The sequence below is a fragment of the Macaca thibetana genome, chromosome 1 (genome assembly GCF_024542745.1).
Source record: "Macaca thibetana thibetana isolate TM-01 chromosome 1, ASM2454274v1, whole genome shotgun sequence".
Classification (NCBI taxonomy): domain Eukaryota; kingdom Metazoa; phylum Chordata; class Mammalia; order Primates; family Cercopithecidae; genus Macaca; species Macaca thibetana.
In genome coordinates, this window is record NC_065578.1 from 133,838,555 (window position 1) to 133,848,392 (window position 9,838).

The window sequence follows — 9,838 nt, forward strand, 5'->3', positions numbered from 1 at the left end:
TGGAGTGCAATGGCACGATCTCGGCTCACTGCAACCTCTGCCTCCTGGGTTCAAGCTATTGTCCTGCCTCAGCCTCCCGAGTAGCTGGGATTACAGGCATGCACCACCACGCCCGGCTGATTTTGTATTTTTAGTAGAGACGGGGTTTCTCCATGTTGGTCAGGCTGGTCTCAAACTCCCAACCTCAGGTGAGCCGCCTGCCTTGGCCTCCCAAACTGCTGGAATTACAGGCGTGAGCCACTGTGCCCAGCCCACAGCATAGTAACTATTTAGTAACAAATTATATAGATCGGATTGTGGGGCCCATCTTTCACATCTGCCCCATACACTCTGACAGAGTCCACTTGGCTAGTTTGGGTACTCAAATATGGACCACCAGATGGTGAGTTGCTACCTGAAATGTGTGAAAAAACAAGCTAGGCTCTAGGAGACAGGACTTGCATATTTTAATGGAAATGATAGGTGCAAGGTCTTAAGAAGTGTCTTTTTAAAAACAGCTTCACAGCCTTGACACAGTGGAGAGCACAGTGTCAGACTGAGATTGAATGAATAAACAGTTGTAAATTAACTTTTGTGGGGCATCATTTACCTATTCAAGGGGACACTGGAGACCTTCATTTTGTTGGAGTGAGTTTTTTGTTTTTCGCATTGTGTGGGAGGTAGTGAGAAGTGAAGCCTGCTGGACTTCTGGGTTGGGTGGGGACTTGGAGAACTTTTCTGTCTTACAAGAGGATTGTAAAATGCGCCAATCAGCACTCTGTAGCTAGGATTGTAAAATGAACCAATCAGCGGTCGGTAGCTAGCTAGAGGTTTGTAAAATGGACCAATCGGCACTCTGTAAAATGGACCAATCAGCAAGACATGGGTGGGGACAAATAAGGGAATAAAAGGTGGCCACCCCAGCCAGCAGCAGCAACCCACTTGGGTCCCCTTCCATGCTGTGGAAACTTTGTTCTTTCGCTCTTCACAATAAATCTTGCTGCTGCTCACTCTTTGGGTCCATGCCACCTTTAAGAGCTGTAACACTGTGAAGATCCGTGGCTTCATTCTTGAAGTCAGTAAGACCAAGAAAACACCGGAAGGAACAACTCTGGACACATCTTGGCAACCTAGATGGGACTATTGCCAAGTGGTGAGTATAATTGGACCCCTTTCACTTGCTAGTCTGTTCTATTTTTCCTTAGAATTCGGGGGCTAAACGCTGGGCACCTGTCGGGCAGTTAAAAGCAACTAGCATGGCCCCCGGACTAAAGACACGGGTGTCAGGCTTTCTGGAAAAGGGCTCTCTAACAACCCCCGACTCTTCTGAGTTGGGAGCATTGGTTTGCCTGGAACCAGCTTTCACTTTTCCTGTACTTCTGGGCTGAACCAAGGGTCCACAGAGAGGAAACCCATTCAGGTCCGGGTTCCTGACAAAAAGTTAGTTGACCCTGTAGCCATGAGCGGAACTGTCAAAGTCACATTGCCCAAGCGAGACCCATCCATCTATCCTGTCTATCCTGACCCTTGCCTCCTGGGTTCTAACGCCTGTCAGACAACTTCCTCCCGTGTGTCTTCTCTGAGGCTAGTCCCACTTCTAAAAACCACTCCCTGCCTCTGGTGCTTTTCTAGTTTCTCCTATAAGAATGACTTTTAGTATAAATTTCAGGACTCAGTTCCTTTCTTTAGGCACCCAGGCGCACCAATTAGACATAATTTTTGCCCAAAGCCGTGTCAGATGGGGAGACCAACTATCCTTTTAGGATCCCTCCTCACACAAGCGGGCCTAACAAAGGCTATTCCTAAAGCTAGGATATGGGGAGCTTCAGAAATGATATCCTTCCTATTCATATGATGAGAAGTGAGGACAAAAGGCATCACTCTTCCAACCCTGGAGATCCCTTCCCTCCCTCGGGATATGGCCCTCCACTCCATTTCTGGGGCATATCATCTTTATAGGACAGGGGTAAGGTCCCAATACTACCAGGAGATAACACTTAGGACTCTAACAGGTTTTTGAGAATGCGTTGTTGGTAAAGGCCACGAAATCAGATTTTTCTTGGTCCTCTTTGTGGTCTAGGAGGAAAACTAGTGTTTCTGCTGCTGCGTCGGTGAGCACAACTATTCCAATCAGCAGGGTCCAGGGACCATTGTGGGTTCTTGGGCGGGAGATGAAAAACAAACCTTTCAAATGGGAAACACTCAGGCATCAACAGGCTCACCCTTGAAATGCATCCTAAGCCTTTGGGACCAATTTGACCCTCAAATCCTGAGAAAGAGGCAGCTCATTTTTTTTTCTGCACTATGGGCTGGCCCCAATATTCTCTCTCTGATGGGGAAAAATGACCACCTGAGGGAAGTATAAATTATAATACTATCCTGCAGCTTGACCTTTCCTGTAAGAGGGAAGGCAAATGGAGTGAAATACCTTATGTCCAAACTTTCTTTTCATTGAAGGAGAATCCACAACTATGCAAAGCCTGCAATTTACATCCCACAAAAAGACCTCTCAGCTTTCCCCCATATGCTAGCCTCCCTATAGCTCCCCTTCCTACTAATGATAAGCCTCCTCTAATCTCCCCTACCTAGAAGGAAACAAGCAAATAAATCTCCAAGGGACCACAAAAATCCCCGGGCTATCAGTTATGTACCCCTTCAAGCTGCAGGGGGAGGGGAATTTGGCCCAACCCAGGTACATGTCCCCTTCTCCCCCTTTGATTTAAAGCAGATCAAGGGCTGGACATGGTGGCTCATGCTTGTAATCCCAGCACTTTGGGAGGCTGAGGCGGGCAGATCACCTAAGGTCGAGAGTTTGAGACCAGCCAAGCCAACATGGAGAAACACCATCTCTACTAAAAATACAAAAAAATTAGCTGGGTGTGGTGGCGCATGCCTGTAATTCCAGCTACTCGGGAGGCTGAGGCAGGAGAATCGCTTGAACCTGGGAGGCAGAGGTTGTGGCGAGCTGAGATTGCACCATTGCACTCCAGCCTGGGCAACAAGAGCGAAACTCCATCTCAAAAAAAAAAAAAAAAAAAGCAGATCAAGGTAGATCTGGGGAAGTTTTCAGATGATCCTGATAGGTACATAGATGTCCCACAGGGTCTAGGGTAAGCCTTTGACCTCACTTGGAGAGATGTCTTGCTATTGTTAGATCAAACCCTGGCCTTTAATGAAAAGAATGTGGCTTTAGCTGCAGCCTGAGAGTCTGGAGATACCTGGAAAGGGACAAATTCCCTATTGATCAGCAAGCCGTTCCCTGTATAGATCCCCACTGGGACCTCGACTCAGATCATGGGGACTGGAGTCGTAAACATCTGCTGCTGACTTGTGTTCTAGAAGGACTAAGGAGATGATGTCCATCATAACCCGGGGAAAGGAAGAAAATCCTTCTGCCTTCCTCGAGCGGCTATGGGAGGACTTAAGAAAGTATACTCCCCTGTCACCTGACTCCCTCAAGCATCAATTGTTCCTAAAAGATGAGTTCATTACCCAATCAGCCACAGATATCAGGAGAAAGCTCCAAAAGCGAGCCCTGGGCCCTGAACAAAATCTGGAGGCATTATTAAACCTGGCAACTTCAGTGTTCTATAATAGGGATGAGGAGGAACAGGCCGAAAAGGAAAGGTGAGATCAGAGAAAGGCCGCAGCCTTAGTCATGGCCCTCAGACAAACCTTGGTGGTTCAGAGACGACAGAAAATGGAGTAGGCCAATCACCTGGTAGGGCGTGTTATCAGTGTGGTTTGCAAGGGCACTTTAAAAAAGATTGTCCAACAAGAAACAAGCCGCCCCCTCACCCATGTCTGCTATGCTGAGGCAATCACTGGAAGGAGCACTGCCCCAGAGGACAAGGTTCTCTGGGCCAGAAGCCCCCAACCAGATGATCCAACAACAGCACTGAGGGTGACCGGGGCAAGTGCCAGCTCATGTCATCACCTGGGTACATTTAACCATTGTGGGCCAGGAAATTGACTTTCTCCTGGACACTGGCATTGTTTTCTCAGTGTTAATCTCTTGTCCCGGACAGCTGTCCTCAAGGCCCGTTGCCATCTGAGGAATCCTGGGACAGCCTGTAACCAGGTATTTCTCTCACCTCCTCAGTTGTAATTGGGAGACTTTGCTCTTTTTCTTTTTTTTTTGAGATGGAGTTTCACTCTTGTTGCCCAGGCTGGAGTGCAATGGCGTGATCTCTGGCTCACTGCAACCTCCACCTCCTGGGTTCAAGCTATTCTCCTGTCTCAGCCTCCCGAGCAGCTGGGATTACAGGCCACCATACCCAGCTAATTTTGAATTTTTAGTAGAGACAGGGTTTCTCCATGTTGGCAGGGTGGTCTCAAACTCCCAACCTCAGGTTATCCGCCCGCCTCGGCCTCCCAAAGTGCTGGGATTACAGGCGTGAGCCACCATGCTCGGCCAACTTTGCTGTTTTCACATGCCATTCTTGTTATGCCTGAAAGTCTCGCATCCTTATTAGGGAGGGACATATTAGCCAAAGCTGGAGCTATTATCTACATGAATGTGGGGAACAAGTTACACATTTGTTGTCCCCTGCTTGAGGAGGGAATCAACTCTGAAGTCTGGGCATTGAAAGGACAATTTGGAAGGGCAAAAAATGCCCACCCAGTCCAAATCAGGCTAAAAGACCCCATCACTTTTCCTTATCAAAGGCAATATCCCTTAAGGCCTGAAGCTCATAAAGGATTACAGGATATTGCTAGACATTTAAAAGCTCAAGGCTTAATAAGAAAATGCAGCAGTCCCAGCAACACCCCAATTCTAGGAGACTAGTTTAAGATCTTAGACTGATCAATGAGGCAGCAATTCCTCTATATCCAGTTGTACCCAACCCCTATACCCTGCTCTCTCAAATACCAGAGGAAGCAGAATGGTTCACTGTTCTGGACCTCAAGGATGCCTTCTTCTGTATTCCCCTGCACTCTGACTCCCAGTTTTTCTTTGCCTTTGAGGATCCCACAGACCACACGTCCCAACTTATGTAGACAGTCTTGCCCCAAGGGTTTAGGGATAGCCCTCATCTGTTTGGTCAGGCACTGGCCCAAGATCTAGGCCACTTCTCAAGTCCAGGCACTCTGGTCCTTCAGTATGTGGATGATTTGCTTTTGGCTACCAGTTTGGAAGCCTCATGCCAGCAGGCTACTCTAGATCTCCTGAACTTTCTGGCTAATCAAGGGTACAAGGCATCTAAATGAAAGGCCCAGCTCTGCCTACAACAAGTCAAATATCTAGACCTAATCTTAGCCAGAGGAACCAGGGCCCTCAGCAAAGAATGAATACAGCCTATATTGGCTTATCCTTGCCCTAAGACATTAAAACAGTTTCAGGGGTTCCTTGGAATCACCAGCTTTTGCTGACTATGTATCCCTGGAGACAGTGAGATAGCCAGGCCCCTCTATACTCTAATCAAGGAGACCCAGAGGGCAAATACCTATCTAGTAGAATGGAAACCAGAGGCAGAAACAGCCTTCAAGACCTTAAAGCAGGCCCTAGTACAAGCTCCAGCCTTAAGCCTTCCCACAGGACAAAACTTCTCTTTACATGTCACAGAGAGAGCAGGAATAGCTCTTGGAGTCCTTACTCAGACTCGTAGGACAACCCCACAACCAGTGGCATACCTAAGTAAGGAAATTAATATAGTAGCAAAAGGCTGGCATCACTGTTTATGGGTAGTTGTGGCAGTGGCCGTCTTAATATCAGAGGCTATCAAAATAATACAAGGAAAGGATCTCACTGTCTGGACTACTCATGATATAAATGGCACACTAGGTGCCAAAGGAAGTTTATGGCTATCAGACAACTGCCTGCTTAGACACCAGGCACTACTCCTTGTGTATTTGAGGGACCGGTGCTTCAAATACACACGTGTGCAGCCCTTAACCCTGCTACTTTTCTCCCAGAGGATGGAGAACCAATCGAGCATGACTGTCAACATCTCTTATGACTGCCAACAAATTACAGTCCAGACTTATGCCGCCCAAGAGGATCTTTTAGAAGTCTCCTTAGCTAATCCTGACCTTAACCTATTTACCAATGGAAGTTCCTTTGTGGAGAATGGGATACAAAGGGCAGGTTATGCCGTAGTTAGTGACGTAACAGTACTTGAAAGTAAGCCTCTTCCCCCAGGGACCAGTGCCCAGTTAGCAGAACTAGTGGCACTTACCGGAGCCTTAGAACTGGGAAAGGGAAAAAGAATAAATGTGTATACAGATATCAAGTATGCTTATCTAATTCTGCATGCCCATGCTGCAATATGGAAAGAAAGGGACTTCCTAACCTCTGGGGGAACCTCCATCAAATATCACAAGGAAATCATGGAGTTATTGCACGCAGTGCAAAACCCCAAGGAGGTGGCAGTCTTACACTGCCGAAGCCAAAGGAGAAGGAGAGGGGAGAACAGCAGCATAAGCGGCTGGCAGAGGCAGGGAAAGACCAGCAGAGAAAGAAAGAGAGAAAGAGACAGAAAGTCAAAGATTGAGAGAGGGAGTGGAAGAGACAGACAGAAAGAGAAAGGGAGAGAAGAAAGACAGAAAGTCAGAGAAGGAAAGAGAGAAAGAGAGAGAGAGAAGTAGTAAAGAAAAAACAGTGCACCCTTGAAGGGGTGGCCAGCCCCTCCACACCTGTGGGTGTTTCTCGTCAGGTGGGACAAGAGACTGAGAAAAGAAAATAAGACACAGGCCGGGCGCGGTGGCTCACGCCTGTAATCCCAGCACTTTGGGAGGCCGAGGCGGGCGGATCACAAGGTCAGGAGATCGAGACCATGGTGAAACCCCGTCTCTACTAAAAATACAAAAAATTAGCCGGGCGCGGTTGTGGGCGCCTGTAGTCCCAGCTACTCGGGAGGCTGAGGCAGGAGAATGGCGTGAACCCGGGAGGCGGAGCTTGCAGTGAGCCGAGATCGCGCCACTGCACTCCAGCCTGGGCGACAGAGCGAGACTCCGTCTCAAAAAAAAAAAAAAAAGAAAAAAGAAAATAAGACACAGAGAAAAAGTACAGAGAAAGAAAAGTGGTCCCAGGTGACCGGCACTCAGCATACGGAGGACCCGTGCCAGCACTGGTCTCTGAGTTCCGAGGACCGAGGACCGGTGCCGGCACTGGTCTCTGAGTTCCCTCAGTATTTATTGATCATTATCTCTACCATCTTGGAGAGGGGGATGTGGCAGGGCAATAGGGCAATAGTGGGGAGAGGGTCAGCAGGAAAACATGAGAGTAAAGGTCTCTGTGTCATAAGTACGTTAAAGGAAAGGTGCTGTGCTTTGATGTGTGTGTACACAAACATCTTGGTGCATTAAAGAGCAGTATTGTCGCTAGCATGTCTCACCTCCAACCCTGAGACGGTTTTCTCCTATCTCAGTAAATAAATAGAACATACAATTGGGTTTTACACCAAGACATTCTATTCCCAGGGATGAGCAGGAGACAGATGCCTTCCTCTTATCTCAACTGCAAAGAGGCCTTCCTCTTTTACTAATCCTCCTTAGCTTAGACCCTTCACAGGGTGTTGGCTGGGTAATAGTCAGGTCTTTCCCTTCCCAGGAGGCCATATCTCAGGCTATCACATAGGGAGAAATCTTGGACAATACCTGGCTTTCCTAGGCAGAGGTCCCTGTGGCCTTCCATAGTGTATTGTGTCCCTGGGTACTTGAGATTGGAGAATGGCGATGACTTTTAACAAGCATATCGCCTTCAAGCACTTTTTTAACAAAGCACATCCTGCACAGCCCTAAATCCATTAAACCTTGAGTTAACACAGCACATATCTGCAAGCACAGGGTTGGGGCTAGGGTTACAGATTAACAGCATCTCAAGGCAGAAGAATTTCTCTTAGTACAGAACAAAATGGAGTCTGTTATGTCTACTTCTTTCTATATAGACACAGTAACAGTCTGATCTCTTTCTTTTCCCCACACACCCTATTCCTTTAGAAGCCAGAGTAAATTTAAAACCTATAATTGATAATTGAAGGTCTTCTCCGTGACCCTATAACACTCCAATACCACCCTGCTGTCAGTGTAAACAACAGTGTAGTCCAAAAGCACTGAGGCCACTGACAGCCCATAGCCTTCCTATCAAAAATCCCTTAACCCAGTAGGTTTCCTAACAGGGAATCTAAATCTTAATTAATTACCATACAAACGTCTAACCAGGCCTAGGAAGAACTCCCTCCAGGACAGGATGATAGATGGTTCCTCCTGGGTGATTAAGGGAAAAAGACACAATGGGTATTTGGTAAGTGAGAAGGCAACTCTTGTAGAAGCAGAGTTAGGATAATTGCCTAATAATTGGTGTGCTCAAACATGTGAGCTGTTTGCACTCAGCCAAACCTGAAAGTACTTACAGAATCAGGAAGGAGCCATCTATATCAATTTTAAGTTAATGTGGGCCGAAGGAAGTCTTATTAATAGCAAAGAATAATTGAAATCCCAAACTTACAAGGTTTTCAACAAAAGTAGTTTGCTAAAAGTTAACAGCGTAACACGTATTATCCTAACTTCTAATCTTGTGGAAATCAGACCCTATCAGTGCCTCTCAAAGCTTCCATCAGCGCAGAGCCATAAAACTAATACCCCTACTTATAGGGTTAGGAATGGCCGCTGCTACAAGAACCAGAACAGCAGGTTTATCTACTTCATTATCCTACTACCACACACCCTCAAAGGATTTCTCAGACAGTTTATAAGAAATAACAAAATCTATCCTTACTCTACAATCCCAAATAGACTCTTTGGCAGCAGTGACTCTCCAAAACCGCTGAGGCTTAGACCTCCTCATTGCTGAGAAAGGAGGACTTTGCACCTTCTTAGGGGAAGAGTGTTGCTTTTATACTAACCAGTCAGGGATAGCATGAGACACCGCCTAGTGTTTACAGGAAGTGGCTTCTGAAATCAGACAATGCCTTTCAAACTCTTATACCAACCTCTGGAGGTGGGCAACATGGCTTCTCCCATTTCTATGTCCCCTGACAGCCATCTTGCTATTACTCCCCTTTGGGCCCTGTATTTTTAACCTCCTTGTCGAATTTGTTTCCTCCAGGATTGAAGCCATCAAACTACAGATGGTCTTACAAATAGAACCCCAAATGAGCTCAGCTAACAACTTCTACTGAGGACCCCTGGACCAACCCACTGACCCTTTGGCTGGCCTAGAGAGTTCCCCTGCGGAGGATACTACCACTGCAGGGCCCCTTCTTTGCCCCTATCCAGCAGGAAGTAGCTAGCGTGGTCATCACCCAATTTCCAACAGCAGTTGGGGTGTCCTGTTTAGAGGGGAGATTGAGAGGTGAAGCCAGCTGGACTTCTGGGTCGGGTGGAGACTTGGAGAACTTTTCTGTCTTACAAGAGGATTGTAAAATGCGCCAATCAGCACTCTGTAGCTAGGATTGTAAAACGCAGCAATCAGCACTAGCTGGAGGTTTGTAAAATGAACCAATCAGCACTCTGTAAAATGCACCAATCAGCAGGACATGGGCTCAGACAAATAAGGAAAAAAAGCTGGCCACCTCAGCCAGCAGCAGCAACCGGCTCAGGTCCCCTCCAGACTGTGGAAGCTTTGTTCTTTTGCTCTTCACCATACATCTTGCTGCTGCTCACTCACTCACTCACTCACTCACTCACTCACTCACTCACTCACTCACTCTCTCTTTGGGTCCAGTGCCACCTTTAAGAGCTGTAATACTCACTGCCAACATTTGTAGCTTCATTCTTGAAGTCAGTGAGACCCAGAACCCACCAGAAGGAACTAACTCCGGACACAGTAGGATTTGATGAATCCTAAAATGTCTTCCAACTCCTAAGATCTATGATCTTCCACATCAAACAGGCACTTCACAATTTCTCTGTTCTT

The 9,838-nt window shown here is 47.0% G+C and overlaps 1 protein-coding gene across 3 annotated transcripts in view; it reads right to left on the bottom strand.

The window, feature by feature from the left end:
- Window positions 1-9,838, bottom strand: part of PFDN2 (prefoldin subunit 2) — a 184,729-nt gene that overhangs the window by 146,302 nt on the left and 28,589 nt on the right. The window contains exon 1 of one of the 3 annotated variants that reach the window (XM_050759530.1): window positions 3,769-3,772. The exons of the other annotated variants lie outside the window; for them this stretch is intronic. The gene's annotated coding sequence lies outside the window, so the exon portion shown is untranslated. Of the gene's footprint in view, window positions 1-3,768; window positions 3,773-9,838 lie in introns of those variants that run through there. 3 annotated transcript variants of the gene reach the window in all.